Source organism: Chiloscyllium plagiosum, unplaced genomic scaffold, assembly GCF_037043375.1.
Source record: "Chiloscyllium plagiosum isolate Xiang-an unplaced genomic scaffold, Cpla_swu_hap1 HiC_scaffold_27, whole genome shotgun sequence".
Taxonomy (NCBI): Eukaryota; Metazoa; Chordata; class Chondrichthyes; order Orectolobiformes; family Hemiscylliidae; genus Chiloscyllium; species Chiloscyllium plagiosum.
The window spans coordinates 89,551,036-89,575,379 of NW_028270165.1; the positions used below are offsets into that span (position 1 = coordinate 89,551,036).

Here is a 24,344-nt window from a genome sequence, read left to right on the forward strand (position 1 = left end):
CTCTGGCTTTCCACTAACATTTGCAACGTCAATAGGTCCACTTTCTCTCTAATGTCGGTGTTAATGGCTTGACATCTCATTTTGCTCCCACCTTCCTGAGGACGTTAACCATCTTGTGTCTGGTCCTTCCTCAAGAAGCTGCATTCCCGATTCACCCTGAATTGACACACTTTTCTTTGCTTTCCAAAATCAGACCTGCTCACTCTCAGCGGTATCCCAGTGTCGTGAAAGATATTAACTTTCAGGTGGAATTATCCAAAATGCAAAGAGAAGTCAGTCTTGACGTTTTTGCTTTTCTGCCCCTGTAAGATCCTGAATCAGCACCTTCAGGAGAATTAGCTAGAGCGGAGTGAGAACAGAGGGGGAGAGAGAGTGGGATGGTGCTTTCAATTTTGTGGAATAACAGAACACAAGAATATTCCATAGAAAGTAGAATTGCTTGTTCAGAATTTCTACCCTGCACTGACAGTGATGAGCTTTGTAATCTCTCTTTACAGAGTATTTGAAGATCTGAAGACGGAAGTTTCAAAATCAACAGATGAAGGCCTTATGCCTGAAATGTTGACTCTCCTGCTCCTCTGATGCTGCCTGATCTGCTGTGCTTTTCCAGCGCCACACTTTTCGACTCTGACTCTCCAGCGTCTGCAGTCCTTATTTGACGTCAATGCCTGACAGTCACTCAATCCATCGGGACCACAACAATTTTCAACTATGAGTCTGTGAGAAGGAGCAAAGCTTTTTGATTCCTGTTTGAGTAGATTTTCAGCATCAGTGGGACTGGATGAGAGACCCTACTGTTGCAGCGCACTGAGTGTGGAGCCTGAAACAGTTATATGGCCTGGGAAAGGGCTCCACACGCGTTTGTGTACATCTGAAGCTTCAGCCATGGAGAAACCCGTGGAATCCCGTTCCGTGGAGAAACCGTGGAAGTGTGGCAACTGTGGGAAAGGCTTCCGTTTCCCATCTGCCTCGGGCGGATTCCTCGGGTTGGGATTTTTGCAAATGGTGCAGGGACTGCTTTCGGCTTGGCCTCACCCCATTACCCAGACACCTAACCCCACCCCTCGTTCCATTGTTGATGTCACTACGCAGAACTGGTCTTGAGGGGTTCAGAGTGAAACCCCCTGCCTCTGGGCAACTCTTTATCCTGTGGGGGGAGAAAATGAACTTTTGTATCTCTTTTCCCCAGGTTTGGGGGTAGGGGGGAGTCCAGAACTAGAGGGCATAGATTTAGGGTTGGGGGTGGGGTGTAAGATTTGTGAGGGACCTAAGGGGCAACCTTTTCACGCGGAGGGTGGTGCGTTTATGGAATGAGCTGCCAGAGGAAGTGGTGAAGGCCAATATAATTACAGCATTTAAAAGGCATCTGGATGGGGATATAAATAGGAAGGGTTTAGAGGGACATTGGCCAAATTCTGGCAAATGGGTCACTAGGTGAAGTTAGAATAGCTGGTCGGTGTGGACTGAAGGGCTTGTTTCCATGCTAGTCAGAACCAATATCACAAGACTAGGAAAAGGCCATTCACCCCTTCCAACCTGTCCTGAGCTGTGGTTAAACTGCATATAATTCAGTGCAAGTTTCAGAAAGGTTTCAACAGCTCTTAAATTTAACATGCTTTCAGACTTCAGCTATGTTTCTGAATATATCATTTTAGGTATTCTTAATTGTAAAGATACGCGTATCTAGTGAACACAGCCCACACCTGTTGGTGCTGCCAGGAAACTTTACAATGCCGATGAAACGATGCTGTACCTGCACTCAAAAAATGTACAATTTCTAACAAGACTAGCTCCTCATTCACTGCCCCATCTGATACACAACATTGGGAACTCGCTACAGGAGGCTGCAAAAAAATGAGCAGCTTTAAAACAAAAACCTCTTGGAGCTCAAAACTTTCAATGAGAGCCTGAGTCTTGCAGTAAGTAAGTTCAGGTAACCTTTATTGTGACCCAACTTTGTTACAGATTCAGATTCCACCCCCGCACCCCCCTCACCAAAAAGCCGTGGAAAAGTTGTTTTTTTTAAATAAGCAGCTCAAGGTCAAAGCGCTCACACTGCCACCCCCTCCGCCTCTCTTCCTCTACTATTGGTCAGCACAGAGTTATCCCTTTGTAATTGGTTCCTTGCTACAGCCGTAACCCAAAGGAAATACTGCCTCACTCACCAATTTCAACCCATACCTTGATGCCAAGTAAGTTTCTCTCCACGCATTTGCCAGTGGAGGGGGGGGGGGTGGCAGGGCAGAGTCAACCAGACTGTTGTGGGTCTAGAGTCACGTATAGTAGGCCACACCAGGAAAAAGGAGATAGCTGGAACGACTGAGTGAATCCTCTCCCACCACGACAGTTTCCTTCCCTAAAAAGGACGTGAGTGAATCTGATGGGGGTTTCACCACCCCCAACCCCCGAAAATGGTTTCACCGTTAGATTCTGAACTCCAGATTTCTGACCAAATTCTAATTCCACCATCTGCCCCGGTGGAATTCAAACCCAGGAGTCCCCGGAACTGGGTTGATAGTCCAGTCAATAATGGCACTGGGCCGTCGCTCCTTCAATCCCCCTGCGGTGGCACGTGAACTCGCTGGTGCCTCCGCAAGTGGGAGGAGCAGATGAAGCCTTTCCAGCACTCGGGTCGGCTCAAGGGCCTTTCCTCTGTGTGGACCCGCTGGTGGGTCAGCAAGTTGGAGGCCTGGGTAAATCACTTCCCACACTCAGGACAGCTGAAGGGCCTCTGCCCCGTGTGGACCCGCTGGTGGGTCAGGAGGTGGGAGGCCCGGACAAAGGCCTTCCCGCACTCAGGGCAGCTGAAGGGCCTTTCCCCAGTGTGGAGCCGCTGGTGCCTGAGCAGGTTCAAGGAATTCCGGAAGGCTTTCCCACACTCGGGGCAGTTGGGAAGAGTGTCAATTCAGGGTGAACCTGCAATGCAGCTTCTTGAAGAAGAACCAGACACAAAATGGTTAACGTCCCCGGGAAGCGGGGGAGCAAAGTGAGACATCAAGGTATTAACATAGACACCAGAGAGAAACTGAACGTAAAGATGTGGCAAATGTTTGTGGAAAGCCAGAGTCACATATATACAGCATAGAAACAGACACTTGGGATCAAACTCTTTGGTGCTGACCAGATATCCGAAATTAATCTAGTCCCATTTGCCAGCACTTGGCCCATATCCCTCTGAGCCCTGCTCCGGACGGCGGCCATCTGGTCCACAGAGGACCTGCGCAGTTTGCAAAACATCTTCCCTTCCGAGAAGCTCCATCGTGTGGAAGCAGGCCACTCAGCCCAGGGAGTCCACACCGACCCTCCAAAGGGTAACCCACCCACACCCATTCCCCAACCCCTATTGCTCTGCATTTAACCCTTACTAATGCACCTAACCTGCACATCCTATGGCTAATCCACCCTAACCTAGACAGATGCCAGCCAGACATCCTAAATTAACGTAGTTCCATTTGCCAGCATTTGGCCCATATCCCTCTAAACCCTTGCTCTTCATATATGCAGATGCCTTTTATATTGTGTCATTATGCCAGCCTCCACGACTTCCTCTGGCAGCAGGTTCCATACATCCACCACGCTCTGCATGAAAAAGTTTCTACTCACTTCCCTTTCCCCATTCACCTTAAACCGATGTTCTTCTAGTTCTGGACTCCCCTATCCTGGGGAAAAGACCTTGCCTGATCCATGCCCCTTATATATTTTTATAAGGTCACACCTCAACCTCTGATGCTCCAAGGAAAATATCCCTGGCCTATCAGCCTCTCCCTGTACCTCAAACGTTCCAACTCTGCCAACAAGCCTTATAAAAGTTTTCCCACCCCTTTGAAAGTTTCACGACATCTTTCCTATTGCAGGGAGACCAGAACTGAATGCAGGGAGACCAAAAGTGTCCTGCACAACAGCAACAGGACTTCCCAAATCCTGTACTCAATGCTCTGACCAATAAAGGAAAACATACCAAGGTCTCTTTGTTCTGCAACACTCCCCTTAACTGTGTAAGTCTTGCCTGGATTGCTTGACCAAAATGCAAACCTCACATTTCTCTAATTAAACTCCACCTGCCACTCTTTGGCCGATCAGCCCATCCGATCAGTTCTGATTTATCGCTTTTTCCTCCCTTATTCCAGAGAGGCTGAAAATCTCCATCCCACACACTCTCCCTCCATTCTCAGTTTGCTGAACCTAATCCCTGCTGTACCTCATCCTGAAGGGTCTGGTTCATGCTGATTAACAGGCCTACACTCACCAGGGGGGGGGGGGGGGGGGGTCTAATTGAAACATACATAATACTGAACGACCTGGACATTGGACAGATGTATCAATTGGTAAGAGAGACTAGGACCAGAGGACCTTTTAGAATGGAGAAAAGGAAAAACTTCAGCCAGAGAGTGGTGAATCTATGGAATTCCTTGACACAGAAGGCTGTGGAGGCCAGGTCACTGAGGATATTTAAAACTAAAATAGATAGGTTCTTGAGTATCAAGGGGATCGAGAGGTATTGGGAGAAAGCAGGTGAATGGGGTTGACAAACTGATCAGCCACAATTGAATGCTATGAGCAGACCTGATGTGGTGAATGGCCAAATGTATGCTCCTGTCTTATCGTCTCTTACTGTCCTGGACATAGTGGGAGAGTTGGGAGCAGGAGTAGGTCAGTTGGTCTTTCAAGCCTGCACAAGCTTTGAACAGATCATAACTAGATAATAATCTACCGACATCTAGGTGGATAGGCTGGGATGTTTTCAATGGAACACAGGAGGTTGAGATGCAACATTATAGAGAATTATAAAATCATAGAGGAGGTGAATGGCAGGTGTCGTTTCAAGATTAGGAGCAAATTTTTAAGGTGCGAGGAGAAAGATTTTAAGATAGATATGAGGAGCACCTTTTTCCTTTGAGAGAGTGGTTTGTGTGTGGAATGAATGTCCAGAGGAAATGGTGGATGCAGGTACAGTAACAACGTTTATAAGATGTTTGGATAAGGACATGAATAGGAAAGGTTCGGAGGGATATGGGCCAAACACAGGCAGGTGGGACGAGTTTAGTTTGTGAACATAGTCAGCACGGACTAGTTGGGCTGAAGGGTCTGTTTCTGTGCTGTCTGACTCTGTAACTGTTCTATACTGGTCTTGAAACCATTTTCTTGCCTTCCCCCAGAAACATCCACCTCTTTGTTGTTCAAAAATCAGAGGAGTTCAGCCTTGAATATATTTAATGACACCCCACCCCCCCCTCCCCCTCCCCCTCCCCCGAACAGCAGGAAGGCATCCCCACTTCTGAGCTCAATTCCTCTTGCTAATATAACACTTGCCTTGCTGATTGCTTGCTGCACCTGTCTCACAACAGGCAGTGACTGGTGTAGGAGGACGCTGAGGCCCCTTTGTACATCCACACGGCATTCCCAATGAAGGGCTCGGGTCCGAAATGTTGACTCTCCTGCTCCTTGGAAGCTGCCACACTTTTTGACTCTGATCTTCAACACCTGCAGTCCTCACTTTCCCCACATCCCAATATATCACCATTTAAACAATGCACTTCCTTTCTGCTGTTTTATCCCCCCACAGCAAAGGCTATAACTTCACACTGTGGGACTGTTTTTGCCAACTGAGACACTGATCTGGATCAACATTTCCTGAGTCTGCTCCTCCCTGGATTCACTGTCTTTACATTCAGTTGCTGCGAGTCAATAATCGAAGCCCACAATGAAATAAAGAAATGGAAAAGAGAGTGCGGTACTCACAATGTTAAACAGAGGAAGGAAGTTGTAGTCTGGAGTGAAGCTCAATCTTCTTTCAGAGAGAGAGGTGCAGCAGCTTCAGAAGCTCATGGGACAACTTCCGCATTCAGACAATAGTGGATGTTCTCATTGGCAGGAGGACTACCCTACTTCCGGTCCTCCAAGGCTCCCCATAAGCTTCCAAAGAAGGTCGCGCCCCGTTCCAGCAGACAGCTAGGAGCATGCGCCGTTCTTGCTGACACCGAGGAGCATGCGCTGTACACTCTGTGGCAATGCTGCGATTACTGACAAATTTAAGTGTCCAAATGCCAATAGGAGAAAAAGAAACGGTAGAGCCAATATTTATTTATTTAGGACTCGACATAACCAAACATGCTCCTCACTATTTTTGCTACTCACCTTGCCGACACCCCTCATGATTTTACAAATCTCAATAAGGTCACCCCTCAACCTCCTCCACTCCAGTGAATAAAGTCTCAGCCTCTCCTTATAACTCAAACCCTTCAGTCCTGACAACATCCTGGTACATCTTTACCGAACCTTCTCTAATAGTATTCTTCCTATAACAGGGCGACCAGAACTGTACTCAGTGTTCTAAAAGTGACCTCACCAACATCCTGTATAATTTCAAATGATGTCCCAAGTCCAATATTCAACGGTGCGGGCGGCACGGTGGCACAGTGGTTAGCACTGCTGCCTCACAGTGCCAGAGACCCGGGTTCAATTCACACCTCAGGCGACTGACTGTATGGAGTTTGCACGTTCTCCCCGTGTCTGCGTTGGTTTCCTCCGGGTGCTCCGGTTTCCTCCCACAGTCCAAAGACGTGTAGGTCAGGTGAATTGGCCATGCTAAATTGCCCGTAGTGTTAGGTAAGGGGTAAATGTAGGGGAATGGGTGGGTTGCACTTTGGCGGGGCGGTGTGGACTTGTTGGGCCGAAGGGCCTGTTTCCACATTGTGAGTAATCTAATGAAGGTGTGAACAATGAAGGCAAGTGGGCTAATCAACTCTTAACAACTCTGTCTACCAGTGATGCAACTTTCAAAGAACTATGTACCTGAACCACAACCCCATGTCTCTGTTCTACAACATAACCCAGGGCCCCGCCAGTAACTGCTACAAGTCCTCCCCTTTTTATTAAAGCAAAGTGCAATTCCTCACTTTTATCTATACCTCTCTCGTGTACACGCTCTCTCTCGGACACAGACACACACCACCCAACACGCACACAGGCCTATACTCCATCACACTCATACATTACCAGTTTTTGTTTTAAAGCTGCTCATTTCTGAGGGGAATCCAAGATGGTGGCAACTAGCAAGTCTGAATCTACAGTGCTCCTCCCAAGATTTGGGTGAAGTGGGTCACCCACCCCCACCACACTCACCAAATCATTGATAATAGTTGCTTAATTTAATTAGTTGTTTCATATTAAACTTAAACAATCTAATCTTTAGTTAAAATGACTAAAGGGAAGGGAGCCCGCAGCTCTCAACAAGCAGGACCCCCTCCCCCACCCTCTCCAGCTCCAGCAGAGGTGTCCACAGCCGCCCAGGGGGACTTACCTACAGGGGCAAGCCTTGTGGAGATGATCTCCAAGCTGGACGCGAAGATCGACGCGTTTATCGAGGAGTCCCGAAGTCGACGGGACTCACTCTCGGCCGCGCTGCAGAAGCACGACCAAGACATTAAAGAAATCGAGCGCCGAGTCGGAGGGGCGGAGCTAAAGGCCGCGACCTCCGAAACTGCAGCACAATCGGCTGTGGATCAGGTCTGGACTCTCGAACAGCGAGTCCGAACCTTAGAGAATAACATTGACGACCTCGATAATCGAGGTCGTCAAAGAAATATTCGTTTGTTGGGCCTTCTCAAACGGGAAGAGGAAGGCCAGCTTACAGTATTCCTGGAGCAGTGGCTGCCACAGCTTTTAAATCTGGAAGCTGGATCAGGCCAGGTAAGGGTGGAAAAGACCCCCAAGCTATGATCTATAAAGGATCCAAGATCATGTTATTCCAGGACTTTTCCCCGGCTCTGGTTCGAAAGAGGAAGGCATTCGACGAGGCGAAGAAGCGTTTCAGGGACTCCTTCCACTACCCAGCGACGTTACACTTTAACCATGAAGGATTCATATATAACTTTGGATCGCCAGAAAAGACTAAGGAATTCTTAGACTTTCTTAGATAAACTGTAAGGCATAATGGATGTTGGTTTGCCTTTCACCCCACTTTGGTTTGTATCCCCCCTTTTTTTTCCTCTTACTTTACTTTACTGTTTAATATTATCATGCGGGGTAGGGAGAGGGATTTGATTTTCTCCCCCCCTTGGGGTTGTTTTCTTTTATTATTTTATGTATATATGAGGGATGTATGTATGTATATATGTGTGTGTGTGTATATATATAAAAAGCTGGGATATATATTAAAAAAAAAGCTGGGGGTTTGGTTGGTGTTGGTGGGGGGAGGTGGTTACCTTATTCAAATTTACTTCTGTCTCTCGGAGCAGGGTTGCTTTCCCTTGTTATTTTGTATTATATTTAATTATTATTTTTTGATGTGGTAATTTTATAGTTATATATTTATATATGGTATTAACATTACCAAATATATCCAGGTGTTGGTGTGGGTGGGGGTAGGGTGCTCACTGTTAACTCTAGCTTTGTATTATATTTGAATTCTCATTTTATTGAGGAGCGTCTGGGTCAAGGGTGGGGCATTGGTTGGGAGAGGATATGATGGACTTTTGGAGAGGAAGTGACACCCCCTGGGAACAAGGGGAAAATCTCCACTTAGATACGTTTTATTTTTTTTTAGAAATGGTTTTTTATTGTATTGTTGTGGGCGTATTAGAGAGGCGTTATTTTTGTAAATTTTATATGCTCTACGCTCGGGATGTTCTGGATAGGGTTCCCCCTCCCGAGGGATCTCGGATTGGCCCAGATGATTATGGTTGATCAGTCGGTTAAGTGGTGCACTTGGAATGTCAAGGAGAGTAATTCGCCAGTCAAAAGGAAGAAAATATTATCAAATCTTAAGAAGGAAAGAGTTGATATAGCTCTCCTACAGGAGACACACCTGTCGGATAAAGAACACTTGAAATTATGACAGGGTGGATTTGATCAGGCCTTTGTTTCTTCTTTTAGCTCAAAAAGCAGGGGAGTTGTTATTCTTGTCCGAAAGAATTTCCCTTTCAAAATCCTAAAGCAGATAAAAGACGAATCTGGACGATATATTTTGATTAAAGCCCTCATAAATGGAGAGGAATATGGGATTTCAAATTTGTACTGCCCTCCGGCACACCCCTTTAAATTGATAACGGAAGCCTTTTCAAAATTGATGGCTTTTGGTGCCCGTCATATAATTATAGGGGGAGCCTTTAATTGTATTATGGATCCTGAAATAGATAGGATTCCCAAGAGTACTGCAGGAGTATCTCCCAGATCTAGACAATTGATGGATCCGAACAAAGAATTAGGATTAGAAGATGTATGGAGATGTCTTCATCCACAGGGCAGAGATTTTTCTTTTTACTCCAATCCACATAAATGTCATACCTGAATTGATACGTTTTTCGCCCCCTCGATTTTTTAAAATTCCATATCATCCTGTAAAATAGGTAGTATAGCAATTTCCGATCACGCTGCTGTATATATGGAAACTAAGGCGAGGAACAATGGGACATCCCCTCAGCATTGGCGTATGGACCCCTTCCTAATGAAAGATAGTAAATTTGTAAAGTACTTCTCTCAAGAATTTAAAATGTTTTTAGAAATTAATTCAGGTACAGCTCGCAACCCATCAATGATGTGGGAGACCATCAAAGCTGACACGCGAGGTTTGATCATCTCCTATTCAGCGACCCAGAAGAAATTGAAGGGAGAACAACAGCGTCTGCTCGAAGCTCGCTTAAAAGCAGCTGAAACAGCATACACTGATAGACCTTCTATTATTAAATTGCAAAGGATTTCGGCTCTTAGGACAGCTCTAAACACTACGCTTACTCAAACGGCTAAGAGGGAAATATTACTTTACTGTTTAATATTATCATGCGGGGTAGGGAGAGGGATTTGATTTTCTCCCCCCCCGCTTGGGGTTGTTTTCTTTTATTATTTTATGTATATATAAGGGATGTATGTGTATGTATGTGTATATATATTATTTGCAAAACAAAGGTTATGTGAATATGGCGACAAACCGGGTAGATATTTAGCATTTCTTGCAAAGAAAAAAAAGGCCCCTCAGACTATTACGTCTATCAAGGAAGGTGCGGGTATTTTAACTCATGATCATAAAAAGATTAATGCGATCTTTAGAGAATTTTATTCTGAGTTATATAAATCGCAGGATTATGAAGATAGGACGAGGAGGATGCAGTCATGTTTTAAAAATTTGACCTTTCCAGGCCGAAATCCGGAACAAGTATCGGTCCTAAATGCTCCTCTTACAGTCCAAGAAATACTTGGTGCAATTAGGCAACTTCAGAGTGGTAAGGCACCGGGCCCAGATGGTTTTCAAGCTGAATTCTACAAAGAATTTACAGAAATATTGGCTGGTCCACTTATGGACATGTATAACTGCATATAATCAGGGCTGTCTCCCGCCTTCGCTGAAAGAGGCAAATATCTCTCTTATCCTTAAAAAAGGAAAGGATCCAGAAGATTGTACATCATATAGACCATTATCCTTGCTAAATGTAGATTTTAAAATCCTTTCTAAAACGTTAGCACTGAGACTAGAAAGGGTACTGCCACATATTACAAAGGAGGATCAGACGGGGGTTTATTAAGGGCCATAGATCATCCAATAATATTAGAAGGGTTTTGAATATGATTCAAGCCTGTCATCAGGGAAAGATACCAGGGGTAGTGGTTTCATTAGACGCGGAAAAGGCATTTGATAGGGTCGAATGGTCATATTTGTTTTACGTATTGGAAAGGTTTGGCGTTGGTCAGGTGTTTACCAAATGGGTCTCAACATTGTATAGTGATCCCAAAGCAGTTGTGGTTACCAATGGATTAGGTTCGGATAGCTTCAGTGTGGGTACGGGCTGCCGTCAGGGATGTTCCCTCTCGCCATTGTTATTTACACTAATAATTGAACCACTAGCAGAAGCGATACGAGCTGATCCTAATATAACGGCCCCGAGGATTGGTACAGGTAAACATAAAATTACCCTTTATGCAGATGATGTTCTTCTATTCCTCAGTAATCCTCTGATGTCCGTACCTCGCCTAATCCAAGTTATTAATACATCTAGCGCATTCTCAGGCTACAAAATTAATTTTTCAAAATCGGAGGCTATGCCAATGGGTGGCCTTGCTATGACACACCACTTAGTGGACGGATCCCTTTTTCCCTTCCCTTGGTCCCTGGAGGGCTTCTACTATTTAGGCATTTTTATTACTCCAGTATTTGGTCAGTTGTATAAGGCTAATTTTGTGCATTTACTGGAAAGGATAAGGTCGGACCTCCAGCGATGGGGAGTCCTTTCAATTTCCTGGTTGGGTAGAATAACACTAATTAAAATGAATGTCCTGCCCCGTCTCCTATATCCTATGAGAATGCTTCCGGTGATGCTGCCGAGGACGGCTCTATGTAAATTATATGGCTGGCTGGAATCATAGACGGCCCCTCATTAAGCTGAAGAAGCTACAGCTTCCACAGACAAGGGGAGGATTGGACTTCCCAGACTTTAGGAAATATCAGTTAAGTTCCCTATTAAGTTACATAGCTGATTGATTGTGGATCAGACAAGACCCAATCTGGTTGGACATCGAGGCCTCTCAAGTAAAATACCCACTTATTAACCTTTTATTTTCAGACAAGAGGAAAATCATTACAGATCACTGTAAAAACCCTATAATACTAAACACAATTAAGGCTTGGAATATAATGCGGCAAAATGAGGGCAACTCACATAAAACATCCCCCTATGCACCGATAGTGGGAGCATGGGGATTCCAACCAGGGTTGACAGATGCCACTTTTAAACTCTGGAGATCCAGGGGTATCTCATGTTTAGGGGATCTATTTAAAGATGGGGTCCTGATGTCTTTTGAACAGCTGCGTCAGAAATTTGGATTACCTAATGGAGACCTCTTTCGATACTTTCAAATTCAAGATTATATACAGAAGACGACTACGTTATTAGATAGTCTTTATAAATCAGATAGAGAATGTAGTATTATTCGACCAGTGGGGGTATCTTCCGTCAGTACTATTTATCATTTACTACATGATGAAGTATCGGGAGATATGGATAATCTGCTTAAAACATGGGATCAGGATTTGGGACTAGAAATCTCTTTAGAAACATGGAATGATATTTGGGAAAATGCTACAAGAATTACTATTTGTAACAGAACCCAGGCTATCCAGCTGAAGATACTTCATAGGGCCCATATAGCACCGGTTCGACTGGCAAAATTTACGGCAGGAGCATCTCCATTGTGTCCTAAATGCAAAATAGAGGTGGGCACTCTTATACATTGCCTATGGACCTGTCACAAGATCCGTAGATATTGGACTAAAGTAGCAAGTACCCGGACAAAAATTTTAGGAACGGAAATTAAAGTGGACCCTGTATCTCTCCTTTTGGGCTTTTCGAACTTTCCCTCCCTGGACACGTACGGGAAGAGACTATTTTCTATTCTTTCTTTCTGTGCAAGGAAAAACTGGGTGGCTGAAGGCCCCCCTGGACTTTCAAATTGGCACAGATTAATTATGGAATGTATTCCCCTTGACTTCCTCACAAATATGGTGCAGCGAAAGACCGAATTATTTTATAAAATATGGCAGCCCTTCTTGAGTTACATAAATACAGATATTTCGGCTATCCTAACAAGGGCTTTTATTTAATTGAGATTACAAACCAGGCTGGTCCGGGGCCCCTCGGGAGAGGAATCCCGCACGAATGCAAGTTTTATTACATCTGATGTTAACACATTCCGAGCATGTAAGAGACTTAAATATACACTCTGGTTAGTTGTAGGTTGTTAGTAGACAGTTGTTTTTTTCCTTTTTCGGATTTTTTTTCTTTTCTTTCTTGTTAAACTTTGGCTATTGTATTTTTTAGTTATTTGTATATCAATGTTTATATCTGAGAGTTTTGTTTATTTTTGTAAACATGTAAAAATGTTAAATTTCTAATAAAAATATCCATAAAAAAAGCTGCTCATTTCTTTCCGCCTCCTGCACTAAGTTTAGAACATAGAACAATACAGCGCAGAACAGGCCCTTCGGCCCTTGATGTTGCGCCGACCTGTGAACTATTCTCAGCTCATTCCCTGACACTATGCCAACATCAACCATGCGCTTATCTAAGGATTGTTTAAATCTCCCTAATGTGGCTGAGTTGACTACCTTAGCAGGTAGGGCATTCCACACCCTTACCACTCTCTGCATAAAGAACTTGCCTCTGACACCTGTCTTTAATCTATCACCCCTCAAATTGTAGTTATGCCCTCTAATCCAAGCTGACTTCACCATCCTAGGAAAAATTCTAATACTCTGATCATCTTATATGTCTCTATCAAATCCCCCCTTAGCCGCCTTCTTTCCAATGAGAACAGACCCAAGTCTCTCAGCCTTTCCTCATAAGACCCTCCCTCCAGACCAGGCAACAACCTGGTAAATCTCCTCTGCGCCTTTTCCAATGCTTCCCACATCCTTCCTGAAATATGGGGACCAGAACTATACACAATATTCCAAGTATGGCTGCTCCAGCGTTTTGTATAGTTACAGCATGATATTGCGGTTCCGGAACTCAATCCTTCTACCCAATGAAACCTAACACACCGTATGCCTTCTTAACAGCACTATCCACCTGCGTGGCAACTTTCAGGGATCCATGCACATGGACTCCAAGATCACTGCCTTCCTGTTATTCTTCCCAAAGTGAATCACCTCACATTTAGCTGCATTGAACTCCATTTGACACCTCTCAGCCCAATTCTGCAGTTTATCCAAGTCTCCCTGCAACCTATAACATTCTTCCAAACTGTCCACTACTCCACCGACTTTAGTGTTGTCTGCAAATTTACTAATCCATCCACCTGTGCCTGTGTCTAAGTCATTTAAAAAATGACAAACCGCAGTAGTCTGAAAACTGATACCTGTGGCACACCACTAGTAACCGGACTCCAGGCTGAATATTTTCCATAAACCACCACTCGCTGTCTTCTTTCAGAAAGCTAGTTTGTAATCCAACCTGCTAAATCGCCCTCAATCCAATGCCTCCGCATTTCCTCCAATAGCTTACCATGTGAAACTTTATCAAAGGCTTTACTGAGGTCCATGTGCACCACGTCAACTGCCCTACCCTCATCTACATGCTTGGTCACCTTCTCAAAAAACTCAATGAGGTTGATGAGACACGATCTGTCCTTGATGAAACAGTGTTGACTATCTGAAATCAAATTGTTACTTGTGAGATGATTATAAATCCTATCTCTAATATTCCTTTCCAAAAGCTTTCCTTCAACAGAAGTAAGGCTCACTCGTCTATAACTACCTGGGTCATCTCTGCTGCCCATCTTGAACAAGGGCACAACATTTGCAATGCTCCACTCTGGTACTAAATCTGTAGACAATGACAACTCAAATATCAAAGCCAAAGGCTCTGCTATCTCCTCCCTCGCTTTCCAGAGAATCCTTGGATAAATCCAATCCGGCCCAGGACACTTGTTAACTTTCACTCCTTTTCTAGAATTGATAACACCTGTGTGCAACTAACCGCAATCCTTTCGAGTCTAATATCTCGTACCTCATTCTTCTCCTCGACAATATTCTCCTTTTCCTGAGTGAAGACCAATGAGAGATATTCATTAACACCTCTCCAATCTCCACAGGGCCCACACTCAACTTCCCACTTCTGTCTTTGACTGGCCCTACTCCTACCCTAATCATCCTTTTATTCCTCACATACCTATAGAAAGCTTTAGGGTTCTCCTTTATGTGTTAAAGACTGCTCATGTCCTCTCTTTGCTCTTAACTCTCTCTTTAAATCCTTCCTAGCTGATCTGTAACTCTCCATCGCCTCATCTAAACCATCTTGCCTCATCAACACATAAGCCTCCTTCTTCTTTGTAACAAGAGATGCAATTTCTGTGGTAAACCACGGTTCCCTTACCTTATCACTTCCTTCCTGCCTGACAGGGACATACCTATCAAGGACACACTAACTTTTCCTTAAACCAGCTCCACATTTCAATTGTACCCATCCCCTGCGTTTTGCTACCCTATTCTATGCATCTTAAATCTTGCCTAATTGCATTATAATTGCCCTTGCCCCATCGATACCTCTTAACCTGTGGCATGTTCCTATCCCTTTAAATTGCTATATGAAACCGAACTGAATTATGGTCACTCTCTCCAAAGTGTTCACCTTCCACTAAATCAAACATCTGGCCTGATTCACTACCAAGCACCAGACCCAGTGTGACCTCCCCTTTTGACGGCCCTTCGACATACTGTGTCAGAAAGCCCCTCCTGCACATACTGGACAAAAACTGATCCATATGACGTACTAGAGTGAAAGCATTTCCAGTCAATGTTGGGGAAGTTAAAGTCCCCCATGATGACCACCCTGTTCCTTTCACTCCTACCCGGAATAATTTTGCTAATCCTCTCTTCCACCTCCTTGGAACTCTGCGGAGGCCTATAAAAAAACTCCAAGCAGTGTGACCTCTCGTCTCCTGTTCCTAACCTCAGCCCACATTACCTGAGTGGACGAGTCCTCATCAAAAGTTCTGTCAGCCATTGTTATACTATCCTTGACTAACAAGTCCACGTCTCTCCCTCTTTTTCTGCCTTGGCTGTTCTTAGTGAAAGATCAAAACCCTGGAACCTGCAACATCCATTCCTCACCCTGCTCTCTCCATGTCTCCGAAATGGCCACAACATCCAAGTCCCAGGTACCTATCCGTGTTGCAAGCTCACCTACCTTATTGCGGATACTCTGGCATTGAAGTAGACACACTTCAAACCACTTCGCTGTCTGCCAGCACATTCCTGTGACCCTGAAATCCTGTCCCTGTCCTTCCTACTCTCATCCTCCTGTGCACTACAGCTACACCCCCAGTTACCATCCCCCTGCTGAGCTAGTTTAAACCCACTCAAATAGCTCCAGCAAATTTTTTTTCGTGGTTAGCACTGCTGCCTCACAGCGCCAGAGCCCCAGGTTCAATTCCCCACCCACGTCTGCGCGGGTATCCTCCCACAGTCCAAAGACGCGCGGGTTAGGGTGAATTAGCCAAGCTAACTTGCCCTGTAGTGTTCGGTGACGGGGAATGCGGAAGATGGACCATCAGGTTCTGAAGCTGCTGCTGCTCCTCCTCTGCAAATACAGACAGAGCTTCACCTCAGACTGCAACTTCCTTTTTTCATTCTGGGGTTAAACTGTTGACTTGCAGCAACTGAAAAGAAACGAGTCAATCCAGGGAGGGGACAGAGTCGGGAAACGTTGGTCCAGGTCTGTGTCTTAATTGGCAAACACACGGCAAATGCAGTCCCACAGTGTGAAGTTTAGATTAGATTACATTACAGTGTGGAAACACGCCCTTCGACCCAACAATTCCACACCGCCCCGCCAAAGCGCAACCCACCCATACCCCTACATTTACCCCTTACCTAACACTACAGTCAATTTAGCATGGCCAACTCACCTGACCTGCACATCTTTGGACTGTGGGAGGAAACCGGAGCATCCGGAGGAAACCCACGCAGACACGGGGAGAACGTGCAAACTCCACACAGTCAGTCGCCTGAGGCGGGAATTGAACCCGGGCGATTCAATTCCCGGTTATAACCAGTTATAGCCTTGGTTATGAAAAAATAACTGCTGAAAGGAGGTGCGTTGTTTAAATGGTGACATATTGGGATGTGAAGAAAGTCAGGACTGCAGATCCTGGAGATGAGTGTCGACAAGTGTGGTAGTGGAAAAGTACAGGAGGTCAGACAGCATCCGTGGAGCAGGAGAATCGACGTTTCAGGCACGAGTCCTTCCTCAGGAATGATGTGTGGATGTAAAACGTGGCCTCAGCGTCCTTCCACACCAGTCACTGCCAGTTGTCAGACGGATGCAGCAAGCAATCAGCAAGGCAAGAGGTATATTAGCAAGAGGAATTGATTTCAGAAGTCGGGATGTCTTCCTGCAGTTAGGGGGTCATTGAATATATTCAAGGCTGAGTTCATCTGATTTTAGAACAACCATGAAATGGATGTTTATGGGGGAAGGCAAGTAAAATAGTTTCAAGACCAGTACAGAACAGTTACAGAGTCATACAGCACAGAACAGACCCTTCAGCCCAACTAGCTCTGATCTCCAGCATCTGCAGTCCTCACTTTCTCCCCTAATTAAGTCTTCCCCTCTGGGAAAATAATTCTTCCTATCCACCCGTCTACACCCCTCATGGTTTTTCAGCCTCAATCAGGACCCCCCTCAACCTCCTTATTTCCAATGAAAATAATCCGAATCTACTCAACCTCTACTCATAGCTAGCGCTCTCCATAACAGGCAACATCCTGGTGAACCTCCTCTGCACTCTCTCCAAAACTATCCACATCCTTTTGGAAATCTGGCGAGCCGGAATTGTACACAGTATTCCAAATGCGGCCAAACCAAAATCTTATATAACTTTAACATGACTTGCCAGCTCTTTTACTCATGCTAATGAGGCACCCGACACCTTCACCTTTCAACCTCCTGTGCTCTAGTGAAAAAAGTCCCAGCCTACGCACCAATAGGTGTGAATTCTGTCTGGGTCCCAATGTCGAGTCAGCCTGACATTTTTGATAGAAAAGCTCTGCATTTAAATTACGTGCTTGAGAAAGTTACTGAAAACAGGTTCTGAGATTAACATACCAAAGAACAGAACCCCATTCCAAAAGATGGAAGATTTAATTTACGCTAATTTACCTGTAGTGTTAGGTGAAGGGGTAAATGTTGGGGAATGAGTCCGGGTGGGTTGCTCTTCGAAGGGTTGGTTTGGGCTGAAGGGCCTGTTTCCACACTGTAAGTAATAAAATAAATCTAATCACTCCGAAAGCTAGGGCTTCCAAACAAACCAAGTTATGGCAGCAGCAGGAGGTTTGGATTATATTCACTTGGAACAGTTTAGCAGTTAGATAACACGTTCGAGTGGGAAGTGTGTATAACATGATCTCACAACTCTGATACTCAATGCTATGAGCAATGAAGGAAAGCAAACCAAACGCCGCCTTCACTACTCTGTCCACCTGAGACTCCAGCACTCCAAGGTCTCTTTATTCTACAACACTCCCCGAACTGTGTCAGTCCTGCCTGGATTGCTTGACCAAAATACAAACCTCTGATTTCTCTAAATTAAACTCCAACTGACACTCCTCGGCTCATCAGCCGATCCCATAAATTCTAATTTATAGTGAACACTTTCCTCTCTTATTCCCTGGAAGCTGAAAATCTCCATCCCACACTCACTCCCCCCATTTTCACTTTGCTTATAGCGGAAGAATATAACTGAGAAATTTATCAGCCATGATTGAATGGAACGAGCAGACCTGGTGGCCTAATTTCTGCTCCTATGTCTTGTGGTCTCTTGCAGTCCTGGACACAGAGAAAATTGGGACACAGATTTTAAAAAGATTTGAAGGGCACAATTTGTTTTATACAGAGTGGTTCACATGCGGACTAAATGTCTAGAGGAAGTGGTGGATGCAGGTACAGTAACGACATTTAAAAGACATTTGGATAAGTTCATGAAAAGGACAGGTTTGGAGGGATATGGGCCAAAACACTGGCAGGTGGGACTGGTTTATTTTGAGAACATAGTCAGCATGGACTAGTTGGACTGAAGGGTCTGTTCTGTGCTGCATGGCTCTGTAACTTGGTTCTATACTAGTCTTAAGAACATTTCCTTGCCTTCTCCATAAACATTCACATAAAAATCAGATGAACTCAGCCTTGAATATATTCAATGACCCCCTAACTGCAGGAAGACATCCCCACTTCTGAACTTAATTCCTCTTGCTAATACACCACTTGCCTTGCTCATTGCCTGCTGCACCTGTCTGACAACTGGCACAGAAGGACACTGATGCCCCTCTGAACATCCACACATCATTCCTGATGAAGGGCTCGTGCCCAAAACTTCGACTGTCCTACTGCTCGGATGCTGCTTGATCTGCTGTGCTTTGCCAATTGTGGTCTTCTCTACATCGGGGAGACCGAGTGTAAACTTGGGGAACGGTTTGCTGAGCATCACAGCCGGGTCCGCAGAGGCTGAGCGGACTTCCCAGTCTCCACCCATTTTAAGGCCCCTTCCCACTCCCCTTATGACATGATTATCTTTGGCTTCCTCCATTATCACAACAAACCAAACTACAAATTGGAGGAACAAAACCTCATCTTCCGTCTGACCAGTCCACAGCCCGGAGGACACAACATTGAGTTCTCAAATTTCAAATAATCTCCCATCCCATTCCCCCAAGACACTTCCCAGCCCCTTCCACTCTTCCCTGCCAACTAGATTCCTTCCTCCCAGTTACCAACTAGGTCGTACCAGGTTATGGGGATAAGGCAGCGAGCCTGTTCCCTCGCTGGATTCACTCCCATTCCTTTCAGTTGCTCCAAGTCAACAACTCAACCTCAGAATGAAACATAAATGGAAATGGGGGTGAGAAAAGAGAGTGCCGTACTCTCAGATGTTGGACAGAGGAAAGAAGTTGCAGTCTGAGGTGAAGCTCAATCTTCATTCAGAGAGAGGAGGAGCAAGAGCTTCAGAACCTCATGGTCCAACTTCCACATTCACCAATAGGGGCGCTCCGAAAGGCAGGAGAACAATTCTCCCTCCAGGGCTCCTTATTTGTCCATCCAATGTAGGTCTCGCCCCTTTTCTGCTGACAGTGAGGAACATGCCCAATGTTTTGGTGACACCGACAAACATGTGCCCTGCTTGTTGACACTGAGGAGTGTACACAATATGCACTGTAGCAATGCTGGTGTCATTGACAGATTTTAAGTGTCCAAATTCCTATGGGAGAACAAAAAAGGGTAGAGCCATAAATTTTTTTCCATGTGGCTCAATATTTGATTGCTTTTGCATTTGTCTGGCTGCTCTATGTTTAAGTCTTTGCCTCAGTGTGAGTAAACAGCACAAGGATTAAAACACACAGTGAGGGGCAAACAGCACAAGGATTAAAACACACAGTGAGGGGCAAACAGCACAAGGATTAAAACACACAGTGAGGGGCAAACAGCACAAGGATTAAAACACACAGTGAGGGGCAAACAGCACAAGGATTAAAACACACAGTGAGGGGCAAACAGCACAAGGATTAAAACACACAGTGAGGGGCAAACAGCACAAGGATTAAACACACAGTGAGGGGGAAACAGCACAAGGATTAAAACACACAGTGAGGGGCAAACAGCACAAGGATTAAACACACAGTGAGGGGGGAAACAGCACAAGGATTAAACACACAGTGAGGGGCAAACAGCACAAGGATTAAAACACACAGTGAGGGGCAAACAGCACAAGGATTAAACACACAGTGAGGGGCAAACAGCACAAGGATTAAACACACAGTGAGGGGGCAAACAGCACAAGGATTAAACACACAGTGAGGGGTAAACGGCACAAGGATTAAACACACAGTGAGGGGCAAACAGCACAAGGATTAAAACACACAGTGAGGGGGAAACAGCACAAGGATTAATCACAGTGAGGGGCAAACAGCACAAGGATTAATCACACAGTGAGGGGCAAACAGCACAAGGATTAATCACACAGTGAGGGGCAAACAGCACAAGGATTAAACACACAGTGAGGGGGCAAACAGCACAAGGATTAAACACACAGTGAGGGGCAAACAGCACAAGGATTAAACACACAGTGAGGGGGCAAACAGCACAAGGATGAAACACACAGTGAGGGGCAAACAGCACAAGGATTAAACACACAGTGAGGGGCAAACAGCACAAGGATTAAACACACAGTGAGGGGGAAACAGCACAAGGATTAAAACACACAGTGAGGGGCAAACAGCACAAGGATTAAACACACAGTGAGGGGGCAAACAGCACAAGGATTAAACACACAGTGAGGGGCAAACAGCACAAGCGCCAGTAAAAGCCGATGGAAAGTGAGTGTAAAATGTCACTATGACAGGACAGGCCCCACATTCCTTCCCCTCCGTCCCCCCCACAACCTGCCTCACCTTTCACGTCCCGGGCCCAGTACCTTCCAGGTGGCCCCATAGTTGACACAGGGGCCGCCCCACGACCAGTAGAACTCCACCACCCCGGCGGCCGACGAGTTCCCAAGCAGGCCCTTAACCCCATCCGCCTCCAGAATGCTCACCGGCTCCTGGCTGCTGTACAGCCGGCCGGTGTGGCCGTGACACAGCAGCTGCGCCAGGAAGGCGGCGGCGGCGGCGGCCAGTGACGGGTGTCTGCCCCGGGCCGCGCGGCGCCATTTTCCTAACGGCCGCCCTCCCGCCGCTTCCTCGCTCGAGCGACTTCTCCTCCCAACCGCCTTCGGCCCCGCGAGACGTCTGCACGGGGGAGTGGGCGGGGCGGGGCCGGGGCGGGAGGTGGGCGGGGCCGGGCCAGGGGATGGGCGGGGCCGGGGAGCCGCACCGTCACCAAGCAACAGCCACCTCGCGCTACAACTGCTCATTCACAAAAACAAACTCTCCTGTCTCGCTCTGCAGCTGCAGGGGGGACACTGCCACGTTTCCAGGAGCCCTGTCTACATTGGGAAAGCTCACGGCTCAATTTAAACAGATATTCCCACATCTAACGGAACGGCGTCATATCGAAAGGGGGCAATCTGCATTTTAAAGGGACGTGGACATTTTAACGGGTATTTCTGCAAATAAAGAGGTTTAAATGGACGAGATTACATTTCAAAGGGATGTGGGCACATTCAAAGGGATACCTTAATATGTAAAGTGACGCAGTTATATCTGAATGAATCTACATTTCGAAGAGACGTTGCCCTATTTATAAGTAGAGACAGTAGGTGTGAATTCTGTCTGTGTCCCAATGTTGAGTCAGACTGACATTTTACTTAGAAAAGCTCTGCATTTAAATTACATTCTTGAGAAGGTAATTTATAGATTCGGGTGTAGGTTAGGGAGGATTGGCCGTGCTAAGTTACATGTAGTGACCAGGGATGTACAGGTTAGGGTGGAAATATGGAGTAAGGGATTGGATATGGCTGAGATACTGTTCAGAGGGCCAGAAAGGAAGAGATGGGCTGAATGGCCTGCTTCCACATTGTTGGGATTGTATACCCTCCCCATAAAGGAGCATTTGATCGACATCTATCCTGTCAAGCCCCTTTCAGAATTCTACTGGTTTCAGTAAAGGTATGCAGCACAGAAACAAACACTTCGGTCCAATTCGTCCATGCCGAGCAGGATTCCAAACTAAACCAGTCCCACTTGCCTGCATTTGGCCCATAATCCCTCTAACCTTTCTATTCATCTACCCATCAAAATGCTGTTTAAACGTTGTAAATGTACCGGCAACTACCACATCCTCAGTAAGTTCATTCCACATACAATGCCACCCTCTTTCAAAATGTTGCCCCTCCGGTTCCTTATAAATCTCTCTCCTCACCTCAAGTAATATGCTATTCAGCTTACCTCCACTCCTCATGACTTTATCCATCTCAATGATGTCACCGCCCCCCCCCCACACATCCTCTGCTCCAGTGAATAAATTCCCAGCCTCTCCTTATAACTCAAACACTCCAGTCCTGGCAAATCTTTACCAAACCCTGTGATAAGAATACTTCCGATTCCAGGGCCATCAGAACTGTACTCGGTACTCTGAAAGTAGCCTCACCAACATCCTGTACAACCCTCAACATGATGTCACAACCCCTGTACTCAATGGTGTGAACAATGAATGCTATGCTGCTAAATGCCTTCTTAACTGCCCTGTCTACCTGTGATGCAACTTCCAAAGAACTATGTACCTGAACATCCCCCCAATGTCCGTCTGTTCCATAACATGACCCAGGGCCCTACCATTATCTGTACAAGTCCTGCCCTTTCTTGTTTTAACAAAATGCAACCCCTTGCTTGTATTAATACCTCTCTCACACATGCTCCCCCTCAGACACACACAAACATATACCCCCCAATATTCTCACAGACTTATACTCCATCACACTCACACTTTACCAAGCATGTACACACTCTCATGCACAAACTCACATGCACCCACACACAATTCTATGGGGTAAATTTGTATTGGTAGAATTATATTTCCAGATGTATTCAATTTTGCTCAAAAAGCACAATTTCCAGGCAGTCAATCCATGTAAAATTTTATGAATTTGGAAATAGAACCAGTCTGACTCAAGATTGGAATACTGACAGACTCAATATCAGGAAGAAAGTGAGGACTGCAGATGCTGGAGATCAGAACTGAAAGTATGTTGCTGGAAAAGCGCAGCAGGTCAGGCAGCATCCAAGGAGCAGGAGAATCGACGTTTCGGGCATGAGCCCTTTCCTGAAGAAGGGCTCATGCCCGAAACGTCGATTCTCCTGCTCCTTGGATGCTGCCTGACATACTATACTTTGCCAGCAACACATTTTCAGACTCAATTCTCACACCTTTAAATGCAATGTCTGAGCTGAGATGTCATCTTTTTTATAAAGCCTTAAGTCATCTCAAGAATGTGACTTAAAAGATGTTCTGGCAGTTACACGTTAATGAACCAATACGTGCACCCATTCTCAGAGATGAAAGACTTGACAGCAATCTAGGTTTGTTCAATACATTCCATCAGTTGCAAGTCACTGATCTTTTGATATACGTTCTGTGTCTTACGTTCATCGGGTAGCTGTGGAGCAGCACTCAAAGCTAGTGCTTCCAAATAAACCTGTTGGACAATAACCTGGTATTGTATGATTTTTTTAACTTTATCAACCCAGTCTAATACCGACACCTCCACATCGTTTCTAGTGAACACAGCCCACACCTCCTGGTGCTGCCAGTAAACTTTACAATGCTGATGAAACAACGCAGTACCTGAAAGATTTACAATTTCTCACGATACCAGCTACTCATTCACTGCTCCATCTGATACATGACATTGGAAACTCAGTGCAGGAGGCTGAAAGAGAGGAGCAGCTTTAAACAAAAAACCTCTTGGAGCTCAAAGCTTTCAATGAGAGTCTGAGCCCGCAGTAAGTTCAGGTAACCTTTATTGTGACTCTACTTTGTTACAGCTTCAGATTCCCCCCAGCAAAAAGGCATAGACAAAGTAGCAGCTTTTTAAACAGCTCAAGATCAAAGCCCACACACACCGCACTGTCTTTACTATTGGGCAGCACCAGGTTGTAATTGGATCCTTGTTACAGCCGTAATCCGGAGGAAGTATTGCCTCACTCAGCAATTTCAACCCATACCCTGTATCCTGGTAAGTTTCTCGCCGCTCATTTGCCAGTGTGGGGAGGGCAGTGTCGTGTCAACCAGACTGCTGTGGGTCTGGGGTCACGTGTAGGCCAGACTGGGTAAAGGGTGCAGCTGGAACGACTGAGTGAATCCTTTCCCACAACTGCGGTTCCCTTCCCTAACAAGGGAGAGAATGAATCAGATGGGGGCTTTCTCCCC

The 24,344-nt window shown here is 45.6% G+C and overlaps 1 protein-coding gene across 1 annotated transcript in view; it reads right to left on the reverse strand.

Moving 5' to 3' along the window:
- The window catches only part of LOC148144954 (uncharacterized), a 237,413-nt gene that overhangs the window by 26,819 nt on the left and 186,250 nt on the right, over window positions 1-24,344 (reverse strand). The window lies entirely within an intron of this gene.